Source organism: Manduca sexta, chromosome 16, assembly GCF_014839805.1.
Source record: "Manduca sexta isolate Smith_Timp_Sample1 chromosome 16, JHU_Msex_v1.0, whole genome shotgun sequence".
In the NCBI taxonomy this organism is placed as follows: domain Eukaryota; kingdom Metazoa; phylum Arthropoda; class Insecta; order Lepidoptera; family Sphingidae; genus Manduca; species Manduca sexta.
The window spans coordinates 3,634,807-3,662,113 of record NC_051130.1 but is presented as its reverse complement, the minus strand read 5'-3'; the positions used below and the strand labels follow the sequence as shown (position 1 = coordinate 3,662,113).

General features: G+C 33.9%; 1 protein-coding gene and 1 non-coding gene across 2 annotated transcripts in view; one reads left to right on the top strand and one right to left on the bottom strand.

Moving 5' to 3' along the window:
* The window catches only part of LOC115447347 (gonadotropin-releasing hormone receptor), a 78,771-nt gene that overhangs the window by 21,390 nt on the left and 30,074 nt on the right, over positions 1-27,307 (top strand). The gene's annotated exons all lie outside the window — the stretch shown is intronic.
* On the bottom strand, positions 21,334-21,405 carry Trnae-uuc. The gene has a single exon. It is a non-coding gene; the product is annotated as a tRNA-Glu (tRNA).

The following is a 27,307-nucleotide window of genomic DNA, read 5'->3' as shown; positions in this document are numbered from 1 at the left end:
TATACAACATAAAGCGGAAAAGTTTCTGAGTTTGTGGGAGCTAATCTCTTGAACTACGGAGCCGACTTGTATTCTCTTAAAGGAAGCTACATTACTCCTGAATGCTATGGACTACTTTTTATATCGGGAAAATGTTTATCCCGGTTTTTTTTGCACATGAATTAAGAACCGAAGTTTTACTCGCGGTTTCGCGCGCTTTGGTAAGTGTTTTCCTTTATAAAAAGACATATAGAGACCATACATCTTTTTAATACTAAAAGCTTTTAGGTATAAACTTTGTTCTATGATTTAAAAGAGTTAATTTTTTTGTTGGTGCATAAATATTTCTGGGGAAAACAGTAACGTGCCAATCTCGTAAATATACCGAAATAAACAAACAAAACTTTAAAAAGATTGTTATAAATATTTGAAAAGATCGTTTTGCGAATAGACACTTCAATTTTATTTATGTTTATAAAGCAATAAATCTACGCGTGTCGCTTAGCCTATTTTACTAGGAATGTTGATCACGCGATATGAAGTTACCTCAAACATCATTAACGGAGGAAACTTTATCTAATCAAAGTTGAATCAGCTCGGTACATATTCAGAGCACAGAAATAAGCCTATTTAGCCCAACTAACCGGCTTATTGACATGGCTTCGATTTGGAAGACTAGAGAAAAGGTATTTTCCGATTTAAAGAAACATATCTAGGTTGCAAGGGATTAGAATTAGTGCTCCATGTGGCAATAAAGGAATGTCTACGGAGAAGATAATAAAGTCTAGTTCATCTCACAAAGTTTGCAGTCCAACAGAGGCAAGGTGGACAACCATCCATATTTAATCTAGATTTATGCGACATCGTTATTTGTTAAGAAATATATCGAAAATACAAGGAATTTCTTTTTTGTTTAACAAATTCTTTTGTATAGTAAAACTTTTTCTGTCAAGAGATTCCATTTTTTTGTGCGCAAAAATTTCTGCTTCTCGAATTTCCAAGCCCTTCAGAATTTTACGGCCCCTAATTTAATACTTCGTGATTTTGATTATAAGCAAAATAAGGATCTGGGAAGATTTGTTTTACAAACTAGCTTTGATGTCCTTTCCCCATTCATTACAAGTATTCTGTAAATATATTTTTAAAGGCGAAATATTTTTAGTAGCGTTATTTATATACAATTGCTAATTTTAATTAACGGTTTTACTTTTGAGGTACATTCTGCACTCTCTCTGCAAAACTTTTTTAAAGTAGTTTACATTAAATGTTTTTGGATATGAGTTTTTAAAAACTCTCCAGATAGCCCTGAATTCACAAGGTACACTAATGCATGGTGTATAATGGGTAACATACATAACACTCACACACTCACACCTCATATCCGGAGGGGTAGACGGAGGCGCAACTGGTGCAAAACACTTTCCGTTATGTGTGTTCCGTCCCATGATGTGATAGGGAGCGAGCCTATCGCCATATAGGGCTTAAATTCCAGACACCGGGCTGATACTCAATACAATAACTCATCATTTTGTCCGACCCGGGGACTGAATCCGAGACCTCAGCACTGCAGTCGTACCATAATACAACTACGCACCCAAAGCAGTTAACAATATTCAGCTGATAAATAATTAAAGCTTACGTAAAAACTCCTCTTGGCACAAAACTAAATTAGCCATTTCTTTCAGATTATTGCAGCTTACTTTAAGAAAGACTTGTAGTCTATTTTCTTCTTAGGTTAACACATAAATTAAACAAACTAATATTCCTTCAGCGTTATTATAAAAAGACGAATCTGTTGTCCAGTTCGTTAACCATAGATCCCTTCCTTTTCACAAGCTGAAATCCTTATAATAAATAATTTGGCAGCCGGGAATAACGCACAACGAATATAGGTGCCAAAATGCCAACGTATGTATTGGGCGGTCTCTACGAAATCCGATTAACCCATGCCCTTACATCGTACACAGATAAGAAATATTCTCTCTGACCCACACGACCTCTAGTCCTTAGAAATTCGCAATAGGTTTTTCCATGACTTTCCTCTGTGCTATTTTTCCTTATTGCATATTAGAGAAAACTTGGTGATTCATAATCATTTCTTATGTTTACGCGAATGTTAGACGTTGCAATTAAAATAATTTTCGGATTTCATCGCAGTTTTTATATTTTAATTTTCTCCCGAACTTTCAAACACTTTGCAGCCTCTATGGTCCCCCCCCCCCCCGTGACCAGAAAATAAAAATATAAAAACCGCGATAAAATCCGAAAAATATTTTAATTTTAATTGGAGATTCATAATTATTTTTATTTGTGTTAGACGCTGAAGATAATTGTTTCTTCTTAAATAAAATAATTAATATTGTCATAATTTTTTATGATAACATACAAATTCGTCTAAACCTTAGCGTAACCGTACCATCCAATGTTCTGGCAGACACTGCATTTTGCTCATCTTGCTCATCAAATAATTATTTAGCTTTAACTAGTATTTCCGCAAAGCGCGCCTTGCCAAAGAGAAAGAGAAAAGAAATAAAATCTAGTATTTATGTAGACTGAATGTTGTGGCTTCCTGGGTGCACTGACGGTTAAAAATAAAATGTCCGCAAGGCGGGGCCTCGGGAAAACCACGCAAGGTGAAAGGGGCGGCGGAAATATAATTGGTTTTAAAAGTGGCAAAGCTGTTTACTTAATCCTGTTTCCCGGTCCTACATTTATTTTAATGTTTGACAGCAAAGGAAAAAAAAACGGTGATACTTATGCAAACGTGTTTTGCGAGTGACCCAGCAATTAATTATAAATCCTGTGAGTAACGAAAATAAGTAGATTTTGTCTGGTATTGCTTCAATTTCAGCTAAACTCAAAGGTATGTTCAGTTTTTTTGCAATTTTGTGTAGAAGATGCGGCATTTTTCCATTTTTCCTGTTCTGTGCAGTGTACATACAAAATTACTCATCTCCTGTTATTGCTACATCATAAAAATAGGTTATGTATTATATTTATCTAGTCAAAACATATTTATTGCTCTTGACCAATGCGGGTTTCTTATCAAGGAATACAACCATAAATAATTTACTACCGCATGTATTAAAATAACAACAGCTGGTTAAAAACATTTATATTAGAGTAATTTTTCAATCAAATTATATCTTGACTAAATATAAAAGTGAGACAAATTTAACACTTTGTATATACAACTGTACTTTTTAATTCTTTTGTGTAATTTATCGGTAACTATTGTTTTTACGAATAAATTTAATCTAATTGCAAATCTCTCGTAAAAGTTACCTACAAATGACAACAAATGCGAAATGAATTTTATAATTTACTTTATCTTCCAATTCTGCTCGTATAATGTATGAAACACGACACGCACGTCGCACGTGTCCGTTTCGTTTCCTATTTCACATTCTAGGAGGGTGAATGCGGATTTTTTCCGTTCATCTATTTTACCTTAGATATAATGTTAAGGGACTCTATTAAGTCTACAGGGGCATATCCGTCTTTTTGTAATTACGGGCGTTCTAATCGAAGAACGGGTTAAATATTCGTATAGGTGAAATAGTAAAAACATTCCGCTATTTACCGATACGGTTTTCAAAGCTATCCTTTTATGAATTGGAAAATGAAGTAGTCCCCGCCAAAGTGTGCTACATTTGCTTTTGTGTGTAACAGAAATAAAATATAAATCATATCCAGATGACGGAATATGCATAGAAATAACATTAAAATATTTATGTTTGCACATTCGTAATATAATATGAGTAGTGACTAGATTAAAAGCATGTTAAGTATGGGTGTTTTCTTTATATTTGGTTCCATATGTCGTCTATTGATTACAACGTATTCACTACGCGCAAGCAACTATATGATCAATCATCTGAAATAGCAGATATTATTCCCGAATAATAATTTTGTAGTTTTACCCCCGCCAATGTTAATTAATTCTTGTTAATAAATTTCATCAAAATGAAACATAAATGTTAGAAATATTTTTTAGATGTTTTAGTATCAATATTCACTAATTAAAATCTGTTTACTTACGAAATGAATATCAGTTTAGAGGTATAAATGAGGTGAAATATTCTTGGCAAAAGCGGCTCCTTCACGAGCTAAGGTCAATCGGTTAATTAGCAATAAATTTTATTCTGAAAGCATATCACGGCGGGTCAACAATGCGGATTCTCTAATTTATCAAGTGATAACACTACAGATAATTGAGGTAAAACAACAAAAATAAAACACTATTTGCAAGAATTTATTTCCACGCAGTAATTTTTTGAACAATATAAATTGATTCTAAAAAACATTTCCACTTTACACATAATATTTAACCTTAATAAATAAATAGGAAGGTACATTTTCCTGAGTGCTATAAGTTAAAGGGCTGCGAACAAAACATTAATATATTACAGATGACCTCAGATACTAGAATGTTAAGTGTTGTATGTTAATAATAAATGAACTAGGTACTCAGTGTTAATGATAAGTTGTGAAGCGAATATTAGTTCTCGAATGCACTAATCATTTAAAGGCAGGTATCATTGTATAGTACTCAGCAGTAGGTATTATACGTAAAACATTTATAAATAAAATTTATAAATAAAACATGTAATAGATGTGAGAGATAGGGATGACACTCTACGAATTCGAAACCGACCACTTATCTCTTTCTAAAGTTAAGTTGACTCATTGTCGAGTATTGCTTCTTTTCTAAAGCTGGAAGTTGTAATATTTACTTCTATAGATCCTGTTTTTTTTTAATCAAAGATAAAAATCTTCGATATTGAAGGACTTTATTACGCGGTATGCCTGGACATTGACGATTCCGCGCAGTTATCTTAGGGCAACAATATACCCCGGGGCCGTCCCGTATGCGCTGAAGAAGGCCACCGCGGGCTTTTGTTCGTAGCTCGGATGATGCTATAGTCCCATTTGGCCGTAAGACCGGTTCCACTTACTACTTCGTGATGGTTAGAAACGCGTTTTCCCCCGCAAAAATGGTACCTGGGCATTGTGCAATAAAAAATATCCTTTAATTAGATTAACTCAATTGTATAACAATATTTATGTACGGACTAACTTTTCAATTAACAGATAAAGTTATCCATCAACTTGATTATGACCCGACTAAATGCAAAAGTGAAACAATTTAACTAATTTATTCAGATGTATGAACATTAACTTTTTAATTTGTTTATGTATTATTCAACTCGTGAATAACTAACTATGATGTTTGCCAAGTCAACCCCAAATAGTTCACTACCATTTCGGTGGAAAGGCCTTAATATTTTTTTCGGAAAATTACGGATATATATTTACGCTATGGTTTATTTTCGTTACAGAGGAAATATAGTTTACAGGTGGGTACATATAAATTGAGTGATCTGTTATCACTGGCCAATATTACTCGAACAGCACTAAGGAATTATGTAAGCTATTATGATAAACATCGAACAACGAATATCCAAAGCGAACTATCATGAATACAAAACATAGACAACAAAATGACGTCCGAACTCGACTACCCACATTATATCCACACTGTGCGACCTATTTAGATGTAAATACATTTTGTGAATTTATTTACTATACTAAAGAACCAGTCTGTATACAGAATCTAATAAAGCGGATCGTATGTATGCTTAACGGAGAACGTATCGATGCAAACTGCATATCTTGCGAATGGAATATCACTATAATACATTTTATGTGATTCTAGCTTTCGTACGATGCGACTTTCTAAGAATAGAAGGAAGCAAATTGTATACAGGCAACTAGCCATTGTTATTATATATTTTACGGATTTGTGACAAATATAAAGAAGTAATAAGTATTTTCTTTCTTGTGGTTCATAGTTCAAGTATATACCGTATTTAATGTCATGAAAATCTAACTACAGAGTTACTTTAGTCCATGTACCTTACCCAAAATAATCTTTATGTATACAAAAAGAAGTGATCTTCAATCAAGGGTATCTCGTCATTGTATTATATAAAGAAAAAACTTGTGACAATGATATTCGAGATTTCAAAACAAGCCAGCACTTAAAATTCTTAGTTTCAAAGATAAAACACGAAACCTTTTGACTGAAGTTTGAATTTTTTCATTGTCACCCATTGAGCGGTGAGAGCGCAGTGCCTTTGATCAGGGACGAAATACACCACTCGTCTTTGAATTTTACGAGTCTCAAGAGCAGCCTTCATAAGGTTTTACTTGAAACCTGCGTAGAGTGTGAGAAGAGGTGTGTAATAAAGAATTCTTGTTTACCGCATAAAGTAAAAATTATATTATTGTTAAATATACCTGAACTTTATGCGGCAATACCCTAGTTGGGTGTGCAACGGACCTCCCGAGCCGAAATGGTTCACGACCAAGAGCACGGCACCGTTGATTTTTCTATATAAAAGCAATGTGTGTATTCTTTGTGAATTATCAATTTCATTGTGAATTATAATTCGATTCAATTTATTTATTTTGCAAAATCAGTTATCTTAGGAATTACTAAACCAATTTTAATGTTTTTTTCACTAATGAGAAACTTGTATTCCTGAGACAATAGGCTATTTTTATCCCAGGATAATATCCCGGAAAACTTTATCACGCAGACGGAGCCCCGGCAAAAGTTAGTGGTTTTGTACGTCCTATTTTAAAATGTTTACATCGAATTCAACTAACGTAGATAGGAATCAGTCGTAGTGAGTAGTGAAAGTAATTTATCTCATTACAACACAACGCAATAAATCGTTTGGATCCAATTTGTACAGGAAATTGATAATAGACAATTATAGCTAACTAATTGCTTTCTGAACTTAATCATTCCCATTTCTATATGAAAGAGAATTTCCCCTTGAAAAGTTCAATAGGCGTACTTCAGATCAATATGTTTATTGACATTTGAATTTTATATGAATATCGAAATACTGTGGATCAAATAAATACGTAATGCCTTTGTTTTCTTATTCAGTGATGATAAATATGCTGATGTTGGTCTTAGATCGAAAGGGTTATATTGTAGAGCTAAATTTATCTGTTTGTAAGAGTTTATTTCTTTACTTGTATTTGTAAATATATTAATATATCAGCAGACTTAATGCCAAAAGCGTTCTCTCCCAGTCAACATCTATCTATTATACTATCAGTTTATTTATTTATTTGTACTTTGAATACAAATGTATGCCAGCGGACTTAATGTCAAAGGCATTCTCTCTTTGTCAACGTTAAGGTGGTACGTTGACTGGAAGAGAACGCCTTAGGCACCTTATTTCTACCACCACTTTCCAGGAGGTAGAAGAGATAAATTAAGTACGTAACCACCAAGGTAACTTAATGTTAGAGAGTTATATGTTAGGTATTGCGCAATAGCTGTCTATTTGGTAGTATATAGTATATATGATAGTTTCTAAAGATACTAAATTTGTTGAAGTAACTGTCAGTTTCCTAAGTATAGTGTATTTCGGCAATAAGTTGACAGTAAGTATCTGCGCGACGTAATAAAAACATATTAAAATAGCTCTAATATGCTGTTTTAAGTACCTGATATCGAACCAAGTTATCAGTTTAAAATCACGCTGCCACTGGACTATGAATCCGTAAATATAACATTCAAAGTACAGCATGCAATATAATAATGTGAACAATTTATCAGCTTATTGGCCTTTATTGAACAGGTCAGCGCGGCTCCAACAAACTCTAGGTAAATTCACAAAGCTTATTACAAACAAACGTAAAGATAAAACAATCCTTTACTTTGAACCGATTACAATGCCCTGTGTATTCTGCTCATAGTCATAAGGGTAAAGGGTTGCAAGGTTGTTTAATTTCGGCCTGCCGGCGTATAATATTTTGTATTTAGTATATAAGTACTTGATTTACAAACCCTTCTGTATTGATTGAATTCTCTATGACGAACAATGAAAATTTTAGTTTTGTTCATCAAAATAAACATATTAGATATGTGAATGTCTGGGAATAGCATTGTTCTCCGATGTTGGACTATTTTTACCCGACTACGGCGTAGTAAGGAAAGATGATGTTTTTGACACTCTTTGTATGTTGAAATAAAACTATTTACGGATTTTATTGCGGTTATATATATTATTATTTTCGACGTTTCGAAGACTTTGCAGCCTTCATGGTCACGGGGCGCACTGAGGTGTCTTCATAACGTCAGGAAACAATAATTAGATAGATAACCGCGATAAAATTCGTAAATAATTTGATTTCAATATCTAGCATTTGTGTAAACATAAAAATCATTACTCTATGTATGTATATATTTTAAGTTCCACTCTTGAGTACCCCTACTAGGCCCCTTTTGACGAATGAGGTGTCTATCGATTCGTATTTATAGTGCGATGGATGTTGGTTATATATTTTTCCTCAGTTTTTTATTTCGTAATTGTTTTTTAGATCACAAAAGCCAATTGCAGAAGGTAGTACTGCTTTTAAGTCTTAAGATGAGATGTAACCGTTTTTTAAATTTCTTAGTTACCCATAAATGAGTACTTAATATACCAGTATACATAATATCTATACATATATTTACAACCTTACTACCCTTGAAATAGGAAATAAAAATTTCTACGCCTTATCCTTAAATCTTTGGCGCATTTTCGCTGTAAAAGGAATGTTGTAATATCGAGTAAACATTTGGTAGGTTTAATATTGGATTTTAATCCTCAATACGATCGATGCTACATATTTTCACAATACATAGATTTTGGTTAGGCTTAAAGGTGTTTCTCAGAATCTTGTTAATCGAAAGGTGTGTAAACTGAATGTGATTTATCAAATTTGATAGCTCGAGGCTACTTGTTGAGAGATAGGGTTGCCACTTACAGATAGGGTTACGGTTAACATTGAAATATTCAGATTGAAAATATTTTAACACAATAATATACACGGTTAAAAGGCTAATTGACTAAAGCGACATTTTTTTGCGAAAACATTTAAGTAGGTTAAAACAAGATACAAAACGTGTTGATTTTAACCCGGCGAGCGTGTGGTGAAAAAATGTAACAGGAGGTATGAGGCAGGGTATGACATACCCCTTAAAAAATTGGCTATAAAACTTGTTTCTGAAGAAGTATTATACTATTTATTTTTGGTATAATAAGACAATACCATCATAATGCATTGGAAATAAAACAATCGCGCCATTTTAACAATTTTATTTTTTACCTCGATGGAAATAAGTCACTTTGAATTTCAAACAAACACTTTCAGTCTCTTAAAACTAAAAGGAACTAAAGTAAAACCAGTTTTATGATAAAAAAACTTAATCGTATGATAGAATATGAAATAATTTTCTTTATAAACTAAAAAATCACAAAAAATTTAGGAACATCTTAGGAACTGGAGATAAAATCTGTGCAGTTTTTGCAAAAAAACGTTGCATGCTCCACACTAATAGCTTTTCCTCAGCTTGTTCATGAGTATTTTGTCTTATGATTATTTTTGTTGGGGTAATGTCTACATCTAATAAAATGACCAGGAACATTTTGAGTCGATGAAAGTGATTCGTTGATCTGGGAAGAAATTCTCTGACGTATATAAATCGGAATATATATTATTTGTCATTTCACATATTCAGGTGTTCGTAAACTAAAGACAATCCTAAGTTAAGGATGAAATAGTTCCATTTAGTGTCTTTGCCCTGATTTTCACGAAACATAGGACCCCTGGGGCCCGTGGGCCCCTCTCAGGGATCCGCAAGTAAAATAAAAGTTAAAAGAAAAACTATAAAGTGCACGCTTTTGCACTCTTGTATATCTAAAAATAAATACAGAAGTAAACTGCTAGTAAAACAAATTTAAGAATCCAACTGAACAACATCAACCCAAACATTACGACTTTGGTCGCAAAAAGGTCGCATAAGGTGGCATTAGCGGTCCGCACTAAATAAAAGTTTGCGAAACCCTGTTCTAGTAAGTACATCTTCTATCATGGACCGAAGTTGTTTTTTCTATTTTCAACATCTATTTTCTATTAAAATCTACAATTAAACAAAGAAAATAAGTTAAAATAGCAGAAAAAGCAATTTTAGTTTTTGTCACACCAGCTATGAGGCGGGGTATCACGTACCCGAACTCAGTTTGCAAGCGTGTAACTCGAATGCAGGTTGCCGCGACACTGTGATCACGCCACTATTACCTTCCGCAACCCTGTAACTCCAGCTACTCAAAGAGACTATAAGTTTGAAAGTCAGGCACAAAAAATATACGCCAGTAATTAACATGGGGGGTATGACATACCCCGCCACACGCTCGCCGGGTTAAATAGGTATGAAACTAAATGTCGCAATCGGTTAAGTCTTTCACCCGTCGACATATTTTTGTAGATTGGTGGGTGTCCTCGCAGCTCCGCCAGAATAAAAAAGGTTTACGAAAATAAAAGTCCAGCTATATATCTTTCCAGCATAAAAAATAATCTTGTTCTTCCTAGGGTTTCAAACTATTTCCATACAAAATTTTATCAAAATTGGTTTTGTCATTCAGCCATGAAGGCATCGACAGCGTTACTTTCGCATTTATAAGTATGGTAGCGTTGATATGTAATATATTATTTTATTTAACTTGATCCTTGCTTAGGAATGGTAGCGTTGTCGTAATCCTTATTGCAATATGTGGCTTCTTTATGAATCAAATGCTAGTGATTCTCTAGCCACCTGATGGGATTGGCAAAACCAAATCTTCATTATTTCATTATAATATATCCCTATTTCCCTTGCCATGCCATCCCGCGTGAACGGCTGGACCGATTTCACTACATTTTTTTATTGTGTTTGTTATTGTCAGGAGAAGGATCTTATGAAAGAAAAAATTAAGGAAGTTGAGCGGAACGTTAGAAAATTTAAGAAAAGTTTATTTCAGCGATTGACGGAATGCGCGCTGCAAATTCATAGTTGACAGGACATCGTCTGTCGGGTCAACTAGTTAAATAATAAATTTAATCGAGTCTCCGCTCAAGTGTTATAGCTTTCGTAATAAAACTTGCCTTTAGACCTCACAAATTAAGTTTTTTTTATATTTAGAGCAATAGTTCCAAAGGTTAACACATGGTATGTTAATTAGAAATTTATTAGACTAAAACTTATAAACAATGTAAAATATCGTTTATTTAAAGTATGTACAATAATAAAAGCAATAAGATACGTTTCATATAAGAAAGTAACAAATTTGTAATTCCGGTCATATTTCGGATACGTGACAACCCTAGTTGGGTCTTTGTTAGCTTAGGATATCCCATGACACCCGCTCAAGTGCCTAAACGAACGTCCACCAGCCGGAGTGAAAGTAATGAATAGCCTTCGACATTCCTCTATTTGATTATTGGTGTACTGGCGAATATTTGCTATGAATATCTAAAGAAGTAAGTAGCTATATAAAAAGTCTGTTTATTACTTACATTGTGACAAACTATTATAGCCTCTTAAATTACTTAAAATCGTATTAATTATTATATTATATTGGAAAAGTAAATGAATTATATTGTATATTCTAAATCATTATTTTTGTCAATATGTTATTAGTATTTAATATAAGCTCAGGTAATACATAAGTTATTATTTAAGTTATGCGATAGGCTCGTCCCCCTCACATTATGGGACGGAAGTTCCGTTTCCGTCATGACACACATAGCGAAAAGTGGGTGCACCAGTTGCACTTCTGCCTACCCCGTCTGAGATAAAAGGCTTGCGTGCGCGTGCGTGTGTTTGTATACGTGTATGTGTGCACGTGTGTGCGTGTAATCTGGCATCTTTATTAATTATAAAGTACATGGATAAAATCACAATTCACAAGTCGAATTTTATTTCTCACTCCATTGACTATAATCTATTATAAAATCAATGAATATGTTACGTACGCTTTGCTTTAGCTTTGTGGCTACTTCCTGTAGTTTATTAGACTTCTCCTTCCTTTACGTTCCGAAGAGTCAAACGCACAAAGCCTTTTGCCGCAAATACAAAAAAATAGATTCATGCTTCTATAAATACAAGTGGACTTAAAGGTAAAGACTTGTTATCTATTGTTCTTGAAATCAACAATAATTCTAATTTACCAAACTAGCTTGTTCTCGTGACCTCAACCATATGAAAGCCGTTTCGGAACTAAAATTTCACATGAGAAGTGCAATTTTTCAGACAAAAGCTATGTCACTCTGCAGTCTATAAAATGTCCATGGAAAAAATATCACTCCGTTGTTGTGTGGAAGAATAACAAAGCATTCAAGGATTTTGCTTTTATGTTGCCAGAGATAACAAAACACGACCTTTATTATATACTCTTTTAATCAGTGTATAAAAGGTTTATTATCTCAGATTTTTGAATTATTTTATACGAGAAAAAAAAAAGATGACAATAATACCTTATAACCGTAATTGATAAAGTCTGTTAGAATGAAGTTATAACTTGGGCGGTTATAAGAGGGCGTATAAAACCAATGCATTCTATACATTGAATATAAACATAAAACATTAAATGATTGATTTTTAATCGCACCTAAATGAATATTGTTTTGGATATTTAGCTAATGTGAAAAATGCTATAATATAAATTCTATCTGTTATATTTTGTTGACATCAGTTTCATTCCGTATTTTCCAAGTTCCAACTAATAGAATAAAAGTTAGAAACTTTTTTCGCATGAAATAGGATCTTCGTATTATCTTTAAAGTTTATATGGAAAAGTTACTTGCAGATGTTACAAGCATCCGCACTCAGCTTCACCCGCGTGAAAAACTTTTCCTGCCATAAAAGGCGACAAAACTCGGCACGATTCCAGCGTCATCTATTCAAAAATCATATTTAAAAATTCCATTACTTGCCACGGAAGCAAATTATAGGGATAAAAGTAGACTGTATGTCAATCTAGAACATAATCTATCGGAATACCAAATTTCATCCAATTCCGTTCAGTTTTTCTGCGTTAATTACTAACAAACATCGAAACATTTTCACTAAGTTACGCATTTATAATGTTGGTAAGATAATAAGTAAGATGTAGGAAGAAATATTAATACATCATAATATGTAAATACCTGCACATTAATTTCTTATTTTTCATATTATTGTTTTCATATTAATCGAATAATTTAGTTTTATCTTATTTGATTTCAACGTATATAGGAATGATTTACTTCCAAATCTAGTATTGGAGGGTTCCAGTTTTAGTATCCAGTATGGGTTCATAGTCTAATGGCACTTAATGGTCTTATCGCGTCTTAAGACAAATGCGATGAAGCTTGTGAAAGGAGAATTTTGAGTCTAATTAATTGGCGTTACTAGTAGATAAAGGACATGGCCAGTTTCTGCTCAATTGCTTTGTAGCATGTACAAACTTGAGCTAACGGTTAAATGAAAATAGAAATATAACTATTATCCTAAAACACTTCATAATTTTATAAAACTTACGAGAATTAAATTAAAGTTTAATAGAGTCTGCATTTCCGGCATATTCTGCCCCACATAGCTAAACATTTCAAAACAGTGATTGATCTGCGAAATATTAATTTGTAACTATATTAATTAGCGCTGCACTACTTTCACATAATTAAGAAGAACATGAATAACAGCATAAAATTAAATCTCCTTTCCACATGTTCCGAAAAGAAGCTAAACTCACCTTTTTGTTATGTGAAGGAAAATCTTCCTTGCGTGCAAACAAAAATTTTCGCCGACATTATTATTAGTAGACGTAAATTGTTTTCCGGATCGTCTGTGAAAAGGTCCGGCGGACAATCCGGGCTTTGGCGTAGATAAGCCGCATTATTGTTAATCACGTAGTTAGTTAATTCTCTGATTCAGTTGCTTATGATCTTTGTTTGTCTGAATAGTCGTTTCTAGCAATGTAAGTTAATTGTGCTTTTAATTGATGTACTCATAAATAATATTTTGTTGTGATTATTTCATTTATTTACTATTTATAAGGACAACTAGGCGGATCATATATTAGATTTTTTTATTAGGTTTTTTATATGGTGGAGTCTTGTCGTACACAATTCTGTCTACGTTTAGAAAGCTTCTCAGAAATATGTCGCTATTTAAAAGAAATACAAATATTTTAGTTCGTATATTAAGACGGCAAAAGCAAGCTCACATATTACTCTGACATAAGTTCAAGAACAGTAACTCATCATGAAGTGGTGCCGGCCTTGAATTTGAAAATTGTTGGCCATCTATAAAACAACAAGGAAGTCTAGCCGCGTAATTGAGCATAAACAGCGCAAGACAGTCGAACTTAAATAGTGTCAATTAAACGTGTCAGTCGGATGACACGCAAGTGGCCATTGAGTGGTGACTCGCGGCACCGCCCACCGGCGTCACTGATGACCCGTTCTGACGCAATCGATTACGAAGCCTGTTTGCAAACAATACGCCTTTTATCTATAGGGAGTAGGTACTATTTGTTTAGTATTTGTAAAATGTAATTGAAACTCTTTTGTATACGAATATTAATACTGGCTTACTTTTAGAGTGGTTTATATTGAATAAAAATGTGACTGGTGAGGTCACAGGTACGCAGTCAGAAGAAAAATTTAAATTGAAAATGATAGTATTTAACGACTAGTTAACAGTGGTTGTGCGATGCCCTAAGGAGACGAAAGATTGGTCACAGCAATGGGTAGAGTCCATATAGTCCGATTCCAACCGACTTCTCTTTATGTAGAATGTAATATGAATGTTGCAAATCGTTCTTGCAATTTGCAGCATTCACACATATTAATACCTATAAGTTGTGTCGGGTTACTTTTAGAAAAATTTGACCTCCCGCCACTGGGTCATAATATAACTAACCCTACTTATAATATGTTAATAGATTTTACATGACATTTATGCTCATGTCAAAACCACCGTCTGAAGGAGACTGAATGTCATTATGATTACAACTCAACTATTCATAGAAATGCATGCTGAGTTAACAGTTTATTTGCTTATCGAGTTATATTTGAACTCTTGAAATTGGTATAACCAATTCCAAATTAAATAAACTTGATCAAATCAAAATGTTTGTATAGAGACCAAGCATCGTGTCAATATAATTAGATTATAGGGCTTTACCGGGTCTTTTGAAATGTACTCATCTGAAAGAAAGCTTTAAACAACTCTACCGTATTCGTTTAAAAAGCTAATTCGGTTCCTTTTTAATATTTGTTTTTTTTTTTATAAATTCACTGATGGTTACTTTAGCTATAGAGCTTTGTCAACTTGTTTGTTAAACTAATCAACAGTGCATTAATTGACAGATGCATCAAATTAAATGCTTTATAAAGTCTAAATAAGTTGATGCTAGAAATTGACAACGTCGGTATACTACAGTTATTAACTAAGGTTGTAATAAATTGCTATCAGAAATAAATTATTAGATATTAATTCCTGAAAATAATAAAAATAAATTAAGAAAAGTAAATAATTATGATTAAAACTTATTATTTTTCAAATAAAATAAACGAAAATTTTAATCATACCATTATCTGATCATATTATTTTACTGTGAACATCAGGCGAAGGGCAAGCTCGTCTTGTCATTTTAAGCAATAAAAAAAAAAACAAGGAATGTTGGGACTCTCCCTTCTTTCTTTTATATTCTCTAAATTGATTACGCGGTGGCACGATGTACTCTACATCGCATCTATATTACATTACACTGCCCTATGGAAACAAACATGACATTTAGATTAGATTTATACAGATGTGATGTATTGATATTAAAGATCAGCACAGCCCAACGGTAACGCAACACTTCCGAGCCGTTGGCGGCACAGGGCGGACGTCTCCGGTGTGCTGTGCTGTACTTAGTCTGGCCATAAATACTGTTACACTTAATTATAAAAAAATATTACATTTGAATTTCGAATCTGTCATTTTTATACGATTGTTCATTGTGTTTTCTCATTTTGGCGCCAATACATTGTAAAATATTTTGCGATATTAAAATGGTGTGGGGTGATAAAGAGAACCGAATCGCTGTGATAGCATTACACAAAGTAGGTATGGAGCCAAATGCAATTTTTAAAACTCTCCATACACTTGGTATTAGTAAAATGTTTGTGTACCGGGCTATTAATAGGTACAATGAGACCTCCTCTGTTTGTGACAGAAAAGATCTGGCCGTCCACGTAGTGTTCGTACGAAAAAGGTGGTCAAAGCAGTAAGGGAAAGAATTCGAAGAAATCCTGTCCGAAAGCAAAAGATTTTATCTCGGGAAATGAAGATAGCACCTAGAACCATGTCGCGTATTTTAAAAGATGACTTAGGACTTGCAGCCTATAAGAGACGCACTGGCCATTTCTTAACTGATAATTTAAAGAAGAATAGGGTGGTAAAATCGAAACAACTACTGAAGCGGTACGCAAAGGGAGGTCACAGAAAAATTTTGTTTACGGATGAGAAAATTTTTACAATTGAGCAACATTTTAACAAACAAAATGACCGTATTTATGCTCAAAGCTCTAAGGAAGCTTCCCAATTAGTCGACAGAGTGCAACGTGGACATTATCCGACTTCAGTGATGGTTTGGTGGGGTGTTAGCTATGAAGGAGTGACTGAGCCATATTTTTGTGAAAAGGTATCAAAACATCGGCACAAGTGTATCAAGATACCATTCTTGAGAAGGTAGTTAAGCCCCTTAACATCACCATGTTCAATAACCAAGTATGGTCCTTCCAGCAAGACTCGGCGCCGGGTCATAAAGCTCGGTCCACGCAGTCTTGGTTGGAATCGAACGTTTCGGACTTCATCAGAGCTGAAGACTGGCCGTCGTCTAGTCCCGATCTTAATCCGCTGGATTATGATTTGTGGTCAGTTTTAGAGAGTACAGCTTGCTCTAAACGCCATGATAATTTGGAGTCCCTAAAACAATCTATACGATTGGCAGTGAAGAATTTTCCCATGGAAAGAGTGCGTGCTTCTATTGATAACTGGCCTCATCGTTTAAAGGACTGTATTGCAGCCAATGGAGACCACTTCGAATAAGCTTTTTATATTTTTAATTGTTTTATATTTATGTATTAAACTGACACACTGTAAAAGTAATAAATGTTATTTGCAGTTAACAATTTTCTTTTTTCTTTATTACAATATTTATGGCAAGACTAGGTACTTACTGTTTACTTTATTGTTTTATTTCACTACCAAAGAACACAAAAAGTGAGGACACCACATTATATGACTAGCTTTTGCTCGCGGCTTCGCCGGCGTAAAGGGTCTTGCCAAGATTTTTTTCCGATTTACTTGATATGTATCGTTTTATTATGACCAAATTATACAAAATCATTATAAATTGTAGCCCATGTATTAGTCTGATGTATAACCAATATTATTGTAAAGTTTCATTCAAATGCGTTTATTATTTTTTTCCTGAAAGAAGACCAAACATACATCCATACATCCATCATCACAAACTTTCGCATTTATAATTTAGTATAATTAATGTATGTTTTTTGTGTGCATAAAGATGGTTATATTGTTTGGATTGTGCAATATCTATAAGTAGGTACTACTACACTTTTTGAGGTAGTATTTATTTTAGTTATGTTATAATATTGCATATTATTGTAGATTTTGTTCACCTCCCAAGCTGGGCTAAACACACTTCCTGGGTTAAAAATACCCAGTTCAGCCTTTATAGCTTCCTAGTGAAAGAAAACCTAAAATCAGAGTTTAAAAAATTACTTCTACAGCCCGACTTATACTTAATCCACCTCTTTATAATACACTTAGCTTAAATTAAATATGAAATGTTTATAACAAAAATAGACTACAACGTAAAAAACATTACAATCAAAACTCGATTCTATTTTCATCAGATTCGAGTCCTATAACGAAATTAATGAACCCCTTATAATTATTGGGAATCACTAAATGTTGGGTTTTAAATAAAAACGTTTATTTATTTATGTTTAGCCCAATTAACCGAAAGGTTAACGATGTTGCGCGTAATCCGATTATGGGCTGCCGAGCGTTTTTATTTTGCGTTCGTGGGTTAAAAAGAATTACATAGCAAACACGTAGTCATCGTTGTGTGTGTGTGTTTAAGGATGGTCTTTTTTTTAATATTTTTAATGACGAGACGAACTTGCCGTTCGCCTGATGGTAAGCGATACGACTGCCATTATAAGGTAGAAACACCATCTAACACCTTGAATTACAAAGTATTGTTTGGTATTCCACTGCGCTCGCCATCCTGAAACATGAGATGTTAAGTCTTATTATCTCCAGTAGGTACACTGTCTACAATGTCTTTCAAACCGGAACACAGCAGTGACTACGCACTGCTGCTTGGCTGCAGAAATAGACATTGCGGTGGTATCTACCCAGGCGGACACTCACATATGAGACACCTACCACCAGTAATCAATAATCCCTACTCTAACTGCTGCTATTTTTTATTTTTAGGACAAAAGGCATTTCTCGATCTATAGTAGATAGAGAAATCGGGGCTAATATTGGCTAAAGTAAAAAAGGATAACGTAAATTTTTATAGTCCGAACTTATACAGACATCCATCGTACATTGCCGTGGTACCTACCCAGGCGCACTCTTACATATGAGAGACCTACCAGTGATGTTAAACGATACGTGGTATAAAAATAATTTTAACAAGCTTTTTTTAAATAAATTTAATGTTTTGAATTTGTTCAGTTACTTTTGTGGCTGACTGTACTAGAACCAAGTTACCCTAAAAGTATCGATTTACTTACCCAGAAAACCCAATAGAATACAAACATGAGTTATTAATTGTATTAAGGAATTTTCTCGAGTGATAATCAGATTATATTAATTAATATCTGGAAATAAGTATTTAACTATTGGCTTTGATTATATTGTACATGATTGTATTGTTATAAATAGTCGAGCTTGCCTGATAATGAAATCTTACTAATAATGAATACAAAGGTTTGAGAAGATGTTTGTATATTTGTTATAATTGCCGAAACTGCTTTTGGGTGTAAGGCATATTAGATAGACAAAACACTATACCTATATATGCTACTTACATCCCTGAAAATGATAGATTCTTATACCGGCATAGTTCTGGCAACTGTAAAGCCAAGAGCAGAACAGAATTATTTATAATTCCTTCATTCTTCTTCAAATATCAAAATATAAATTGAATCTTAGCATTAACATCGAATAATATCGAATTCCTGCGATAGTTAGAAACTAGAAGTTCAATTCCAAATAAAATATTGTACCTAAAATAATCTACTTGAACTTAATTTTTACTGACAACAGTTTGCTTTAGATAATTTCAATTTATATTCAACCAAAATTAATTCCGGACGCAAGACGGTCGCGTATAATTTGTTAAATAAATCAAGGAGTAACCGATATGAATATTTTAAGCCAATGCCATTGATAAAAACCACTTAACCTCTTTCATGACTTCTATTTGTGTTACATATATACTTTCGTATATAATATGTAATAATAATATCAGCCTTGTTTTAAGTATATTATACTGTTTCCTGCTGGACACGGGCCTCTTCTAGTACTAAGACGGATTAGGCCTTAGTCCACCACGCTAGCCTAGTGCGGATTGGTAGGCTTCACACAATCTTTCTTAGGTATGCATGTTTCCTTTAGGATATTTTCTTTAATTCTTACTCTTACAGTTATATAGTATGTTTGTATATTGCTAATAAATCGCCTTATTGACCTTGTAGCATTGTTATGTAATTATCTATGGCTTAAATAGGCAATGGAATGAAAATTAGGGTCCTTTAAACGGCACGTGAAAAAAGCAATTAAGCACGCCGGCATAATTGTGCCGATCATCAAGATTTAAGTTGATAGACGACATTTTATTTGAGGGAGGCCTCATGATGACTCTGATAGATCTTCATTTATCAGAGTCAGTTCATTTTGTAGTGTCAGATAAAAAGTCTAAGTTGGTGACATGAGAAGCAAGTCACTAGTCCCGCAATGATATAGTATAGTACATTGGGTTAAGTTCGAATGACAGGTAAGACATTTAATTTGAAGTAACTGCTAAATTAGACATTTCTTAACAAAACTCCGTTTCGGCATAATCGTATCTTTGCCACAGAATTGGTTCAGTACCAGTTTAGCAGTTTCCAATCAACGCTGTTATCCGGTTGTCCGAACTTACCCCAACGCACCAAGTCCGGTCATAAACAGTAATCCAGGTTTTTGAATTAATCAGTTCTACTCAGCAATTAAGTGTATCGCCTTTATTTATGTAGATATAATATTCCATAAATTCATCTAGCAATATTAGTTTTAATTAGTGTAAACTGTAGTTATAGTAATATTAGAAACTAATTAATAATATACGTGATATTACGTTTGCATGTTGACATGGATGCCATTAAACTTGTGTGAGACAGCCGCTGTCGTGTACTCCTTGTATAGTTTCAAACGAACTACCTCTACATTGTGAATAAATTAGGGTTGGCCAAAATCTAAAAAGATCCTTTTTATACGTGCACAGCAAACCGCACTGCCCCTGACGGTCAGTGAAATGGTGTTCACTGACGCTGTCGACTGACGAGAGTTGGTTTTTCCTTATGAGTAAACAAAATTATGGCGGCATGTTTGAGACCGAATACAATCATTTCAGCCTGGAATCGTCCACTGTTGGACATAGGCCTACCCTATTGAGCGCCATGGGGACTGGTTCTGGGCCGCCCTCATCCATCGGACTCCGGCGAACCTCACCAGATCGTCGGTCCATCTCGTGGGGGACCTGCCTACGCTGTGTCTTCCGGTTCGTAGTCGCCAATCCAAAACTTTTCCGCCCTGAAACCGGATATAGACAGACTGATCCCAGAACGCGACACTCTTATGTGGGCCACTATGGCGGGATTTACACCTTGTGCATTGTCGCTATTCGGACGTATACAAATATCCTACCAGTAGCAACTTACTTTTTGATATGGTGATAAATAGCATAATAATCTTTAATTATTATGATAAAGTATGTACGTAATACGTAGTTACAATATTTATAACATAATTAAATTATCACAAAAAAAACAATAAGTATTTTTTTATAATTATTCGAACAAATATTTATTCATAATGTTATAATCAGTAGACACATGAACTCCACTGCTGAACATAGGCCCGCCCCTAGAGATTTCTAGACGGACCTGTCATCGGCATGCATCGAGAGTGTTCCTACGACCTTTATCTAGCCATTTATCCACCTTGGAGGTAGACGTAATAACACGTTATTATAGGTAAACTTTAAATAAATAAAAGAATGTAACTAATTTGAAATAATTATATCGTTTTATTTAATAATTATGAAATATAGGGGCATATATTATAATTTTCAAATTTTAATTAAAATGTGACAAGGGTATAAATAGGTGGCATAAAAAGGAGATTTCCCGTACCGGGAATCGAACCCGAGCCTCCTGGGTGAAAGCCAGGTATCCTAGCCACTAAACCATACGGGAGTACAGGCTTAATTGCAAAATATAAGTTATATTATTACCTACTGTTCATCGCTGAATAACGTATTTATTAAAAAGGTATTACACATTTCTAATTATAATCTTATTCTTTCCTTTACTTGATGTCAGTGACCTTACTATCTTGTGCAGCCTAACACACTATAATTAAGAGTATCCGCATGGTGTTTTCACTCTTATTAAACAATAGGTTCAGGCGGAGATTCAAAGCAGTAGGCCGACTATAGTTGGCAGATTCTATGCTTCGAATTGTAGTTGAAATTATCAAAGTTCATATCAGGACATTGCATTTTTATGCGTCTAAAAAGATGTACCGTTTGATCGGTTGAATAATATTTTTTTAACATAATTTGTGTTTAATTATTTCCTATGTTTATGCGAATGTTTCATATTGAAATAAAATTATGGTAGTGACCGAAAGGCTGGTCCCTAACAAGGCCAAATGTCAATGTTTTCGTATTTTTTAAATTTAGTGAAAAATATAACTACGATTTTTATTACATCTCTTATTATGAATATTTATAATACGTAGTGTATGTTGCAATTTAATCAAAGGTTTTTCTTTATATTTTTACATGATTTTTTAAGATTTTAAAATAAGTGGGCTTCTAAGTGGACCGTTACCTGACTAATTCTTGCTGTATAATTATATATTTGGTTTGTTCCCTTTCTTTATAATTGCGCTGATTAGTCATAAAACTATCGTTGTACTGACGTATTTGACCAATCTTATTTCTTTAAATTATTCATACCTAACAAATCAAATAAACGGAAAAGTGCAAGAGCGTCTGGCTCTTATTTTCCCGTCGATAAGATATCTAAAGAACACTGAACAAACAGCATGCGCGTGGCACGCAATGCGCCAGATATATGTCAGTCACAACGAAAACATTAATATTATCGCGTTTCGGGATATTGGATTTTGACCCTTGTTATCAGTACATCTCGTAAAGGCGTGGGCACTGAAGATAGCTAAAAGATGTTACAATCTGTGTGTCATTTATTAGAGGTTGTTTTACACCACAATTGCATGTTTCGTTGTAGGTTTTGATTTTTATTACGAAGTGTGATTATATTATGGTCATATAGGTTTAGATAAATGTTTAGTCTCTGTTAGTGGCGCAAATACTGTTTTAACATTTTGTTTTGTTTTTTTTTTACGATCAATTGTAATTTGTTTTATAGTGTCAGGGAACTATGTCGTCGTATCATGTTTGAATAATTTGTAAGATTTTAGTATTCGCGTTCTTGCTGGTTCTTCGCTAAAAGTTTATATTCCTCTTCCTGGACGTAGGGATAGCTACGAATTATAATAATACATAGTTTAATTCTATATACAGTAGATGATATTCAATAATTATTAAGGTCTAAAATATTTTCGTAGTATTTTAGAAATATTTAAAATTACATCCATCTTATAATAAATTGTCGACTTATTACTGTCAAAATGTATAATTAAGTAAACACATTAGAATAATATCAGCTGTAAAATTAGGATAAATTCCATAAAGGTTTTTCATTGTTTGTTTCAAATTCAGTTCCTATTTGCAATACACAAGTCTAATAATGGCTAATATTAATGCAACCGGTATAGAAATATATGTTAAAGTTGTTTACAGTATCATCGGAATAATCCACAAGCGATAGTAATATCATTTATATTTTCATATTTATGTTGAAAAACTTGTTTCTGTGTTTATAAAACAATAACTATGCATTTTTGCGTAATTCTTTAATCACATTGGACCATATTGAGTGTACTATGTAAGTCAATGAGATGACTTTTCTATAATATCCACTTCATCCTAAGGTTGTCTGGAAGACATCTCTGATATCGGTCAAATTCCTAATTGCGTTTTATTTCTCCGTAATTACGAACTAAGGTAATTTTTACAGGTTTTAAATATCGAAAAGTAAGTGTTGTTTGCGGTGTCGCCCGCGGTAAAGTTCCTAAAACATTATAAGACACTAGCGCTATCTGTCTAAAAAATCTGATTTTGTTATAATTTCCGGAGTAAATTACCGGGATAAAAGCCTGTGTGTTAATCCAGGACATGGTGTACCCATGCCAAATTTCATCCAAATACGTTGAGTTGTGTTTGCGTTTACTTCTAACAAACAATAATTTTCTCTAACGTTCGCATTGATAATTTTAGTAAGATAATATGATTATTTATCGCTATCTGACTTGTGTTTTATATATTTTTGCTCACAGCTTAACATGCTGGACTCGAAATCTGGAAAATGAGACCCACAAAAAAAAATTACTCTTTTTGTTACTTGCATGCCATAACCTCTTAAATCATGTCAAATATTTTTCCGATGCTATTTAAACACTATCGCATGTAAAATATTACATAATATTGGACATATTTATGGAGTTACAATAATCTGTAAGGCGATATTCCATTAACGAACACCAAAATTAGCCAGCCAAACAAAAATCTACCCCACACAATCTTGAAGCAGAATGCCACGTAGAGGTTATATATTGGAAAAACCCCTTCAGAACGTTAGGGTCACCACACACTACGCATTACCCACATAATTATCCCGTGATGTGACGCTAACGATGTCCAGCAAGACAGGTGACGGGTAACCCTGGATAACCTCTAGTCTGCGGGTCGGTAATTGCGAGATTTGACCGATACAGAGATCCCGCGAGACGATAACAATGTCGAAATGTCAGTAAACAAAAACATCACGCCTTTATCATAAAAGGGTTAGCAAAGGCGCAGCTAATGTGATGTGGCCAACGTGTGATGAGATCAATCCTATATCAGTATTGGGTACAAATTCTAATCCCGTTAATTACAATGCGTGTTTTTGTTTTTTATAGTAATAATCTTGTAACTTTATTCGCCCTATATTTTACTACTTCCTAAGTATGGCGCTTGTAAAAGTTTTAGAATTTAATAGAGAAAGTGTACTACTAGATGGTAAACTAGACCTTGGGCGTCATGAATTCAAGCTGTTTGAGTAGATGGTAATTACAATTAAAAAAAAACATTAGAATCATCTCTCGTCAGCTACTGTTTATGATCAACAAACAAGAATAGTGATTAAGGCGAGTAATATGCTAATGTCACCAGTCGATTGAAACATTCGTTTTTTAATTTTAAGTATGACAAGGTGATAATATCAGTCCTGTATTATATACTGTCCCACTGGGCACGACTCTCGTCTACTACTGAGAGAGATTAGACATTAGCCCACCTCGTTGGCTTAGTGCGAATTGGCAGATTTCACATACCCTCAAAATTCTTATAGAGAAGTTCTCAGGTGACATGTATGTATTCTCACGATGCTTTACATCACTGTTTAAACAAGAGATAATTCACAAAGTATATACACATAATTTTAAAATAGTCTTAAGTGTCCTTGGGTTTTGAACCTGCGGACATCTTCTCGGAGGTATGTTCCGCTCACAAGGCTATTGCCGCTTTATGACAACATGAAATCTAGACAACAGCCGATCAAATCAAATCACAACGGGAAGATTCTCTTTGCCGGATCTCAGCGTCCGTTCATACACTATGTACGTCAGTATCGATAACCTTAGATCAATATAACGATGCATGCAGTGCAAACACTTGCGTAACTTTAGTCCGGCGTGGATCACTTAATATCAATTAAGATTAATTATTCTATCACTTTATTCAAGTTTATTTATAAGTGCAGATGAATCGATCAAAGTTTTAACATAATTTAAACAAATTAACTTAATAATTTTATCCCAAAACCCAAGGAAATAAGCAATCGGTATGATCATGTCACTGAACATCCGCAATGACTGCGAAATTAGAATGATGGTAAATATTTCGGTTTTCCACTCTGTAACTGCATTAAAATGTTCTTTCAAAAAAAAAACGACACGAACTACCGTGTCGTTTCATTCTTATTGGTCTAGAGAGTAACACGTGATTCACACGTTGGTCTCTTGACCAATTAAAATTAGACGACTCTCACCTTCTTGTGTTTCCTATTCTACATTCTAAGTAACTGGCCTGTGTATACAGACTCTTTAATAAACTGGAAAGAGTGACAGTAGTTTAATATAAAATGAATTACATATAATATTCCTAGAAACTATATTACATCGAAACACTGTTTTATCGGACTCGAACGAGCAAATTTTATTTACCCGGAATTAGTTTCGTACGTGACATGGTACGGTTCACAGAGCAGACGGGGATATTTTAGGACAAATATGAACTCATTCCGCTACAACCCATATGAATTTGATAATGCAATTTTAATTCTTCGCATGCCACGGAATATAACGCATAGTGAATATAGCTATATGATAAAATTAGTAAACAGCTGTTTAAAATGTGTAGTAAAACGTGATCTTGTTTTGTTGTTTATTCAATACGTAGATTAAAGGGACTGTTTGTTTATATAAACATGTTAATCTCTGCAATTGGAGGTCTTATAATTGTATTATCTTTAAGTCATATAGTACAGGCTCTGAAAAGCAAGTAGAAGCTACATAATAAACTTACTTTATTATCGCTAGTTAGAAAAAAATGCAAAATGGATAGATGTTGGAGGCGCCAGATATCGATTTCGGTGCCTCTTGCATCCTAAGCGAGCGTTGTACTATCTGACCTAAGCCCCCATCTTAAGAAAACAAAATAGTTGGTTACGATCGCAATTATAGTTTTTACAAACATGAAATTTCCACCACGACTTCTTCAATCGATACATAAAATACTAGCTTTAGTTCGCAGCTTTACCCGCGTGAATAATTTTTGCCGGGTTATAAGTCCCGGTATAAATTTTTCCGAAAATAAAAGTCTATGTCCTTCCCACGATCTCAAACTATCTAAGTAGTATTTCAGTTAATTGTGTTCAGACTGGCAGACGCGACGGGGATCTTTTATAATATATGAAGTCGTGGTCAATGAAACGATTTAAAAAAAACAACCCACAGGGCGCCATGCAGATGCTGCCAATGTGTTGAAGAACACAACATCACTATTACACTGACAGTTGCTTATAGTATCTAGTGTAGTATTCCTCGGTAACACGTCGACACTGTCTGAACGGAATCTAAATAGTTAAATTCCATTGGGCACGCAGCCATTCTCATGTTATAATATAATATAAAATAATTTACAATTGATTTCACTATTCCGTATAACAGTGCTTTATATTTAGGCGACAGTATGCACAACTTACCAATTCATAATTATCTAATTAATTTTATTGTCATTTGTCAGATAAGAATGAGTTATAAAATGTATCATTCGTCAACAAACTAAATTAACATTTATGTTTTTCGCATTAGAGAATATTATTCTTTGAATTAAACAGTTTCAATGCAGACAGGGTCTAAGGTCTTTGTATACAAGTTAACTGTTTTGCAATTGCATATTCATTCGCATCTCATTATATATTCGCTGAGTCGAGATGCATTTAATTTGCAAACATTATACGCTCTATTAAAACTAATATTATAGACAAACGACTTAATTAGGCACTTGATATTGTGCTCGCTCTTGTCGGTAACATTCTATAATCTTGAGAGAAGTTACTATAATTTGGCGGCCTTCCGGCATTAATATTTAAGAATTAATAAAATAAAACACAATGATTACCTCGGTGGCGTAGTTGTAATACTGTACGACGGCTGTGCTGTAGTCTTGGCGTCGATCTCCGAGACGGAAAAAATTGTATAGGGCTACTGAGTAGAAAACTCAGTAATATGCTGAAGTCTGGAATTTGTGCCCGACATGGCCTAATAGGGGCCTCTTCGGGAATAAAAGGCGCAAGTGTGTGTGTGCGTAAATCAGATAATATTTTATTCCCACGTCACGTAACTAAATACACGTATTAATTAAAGAAAATAAACTGTACTAGAATTCTTTTAGACACCATTTTA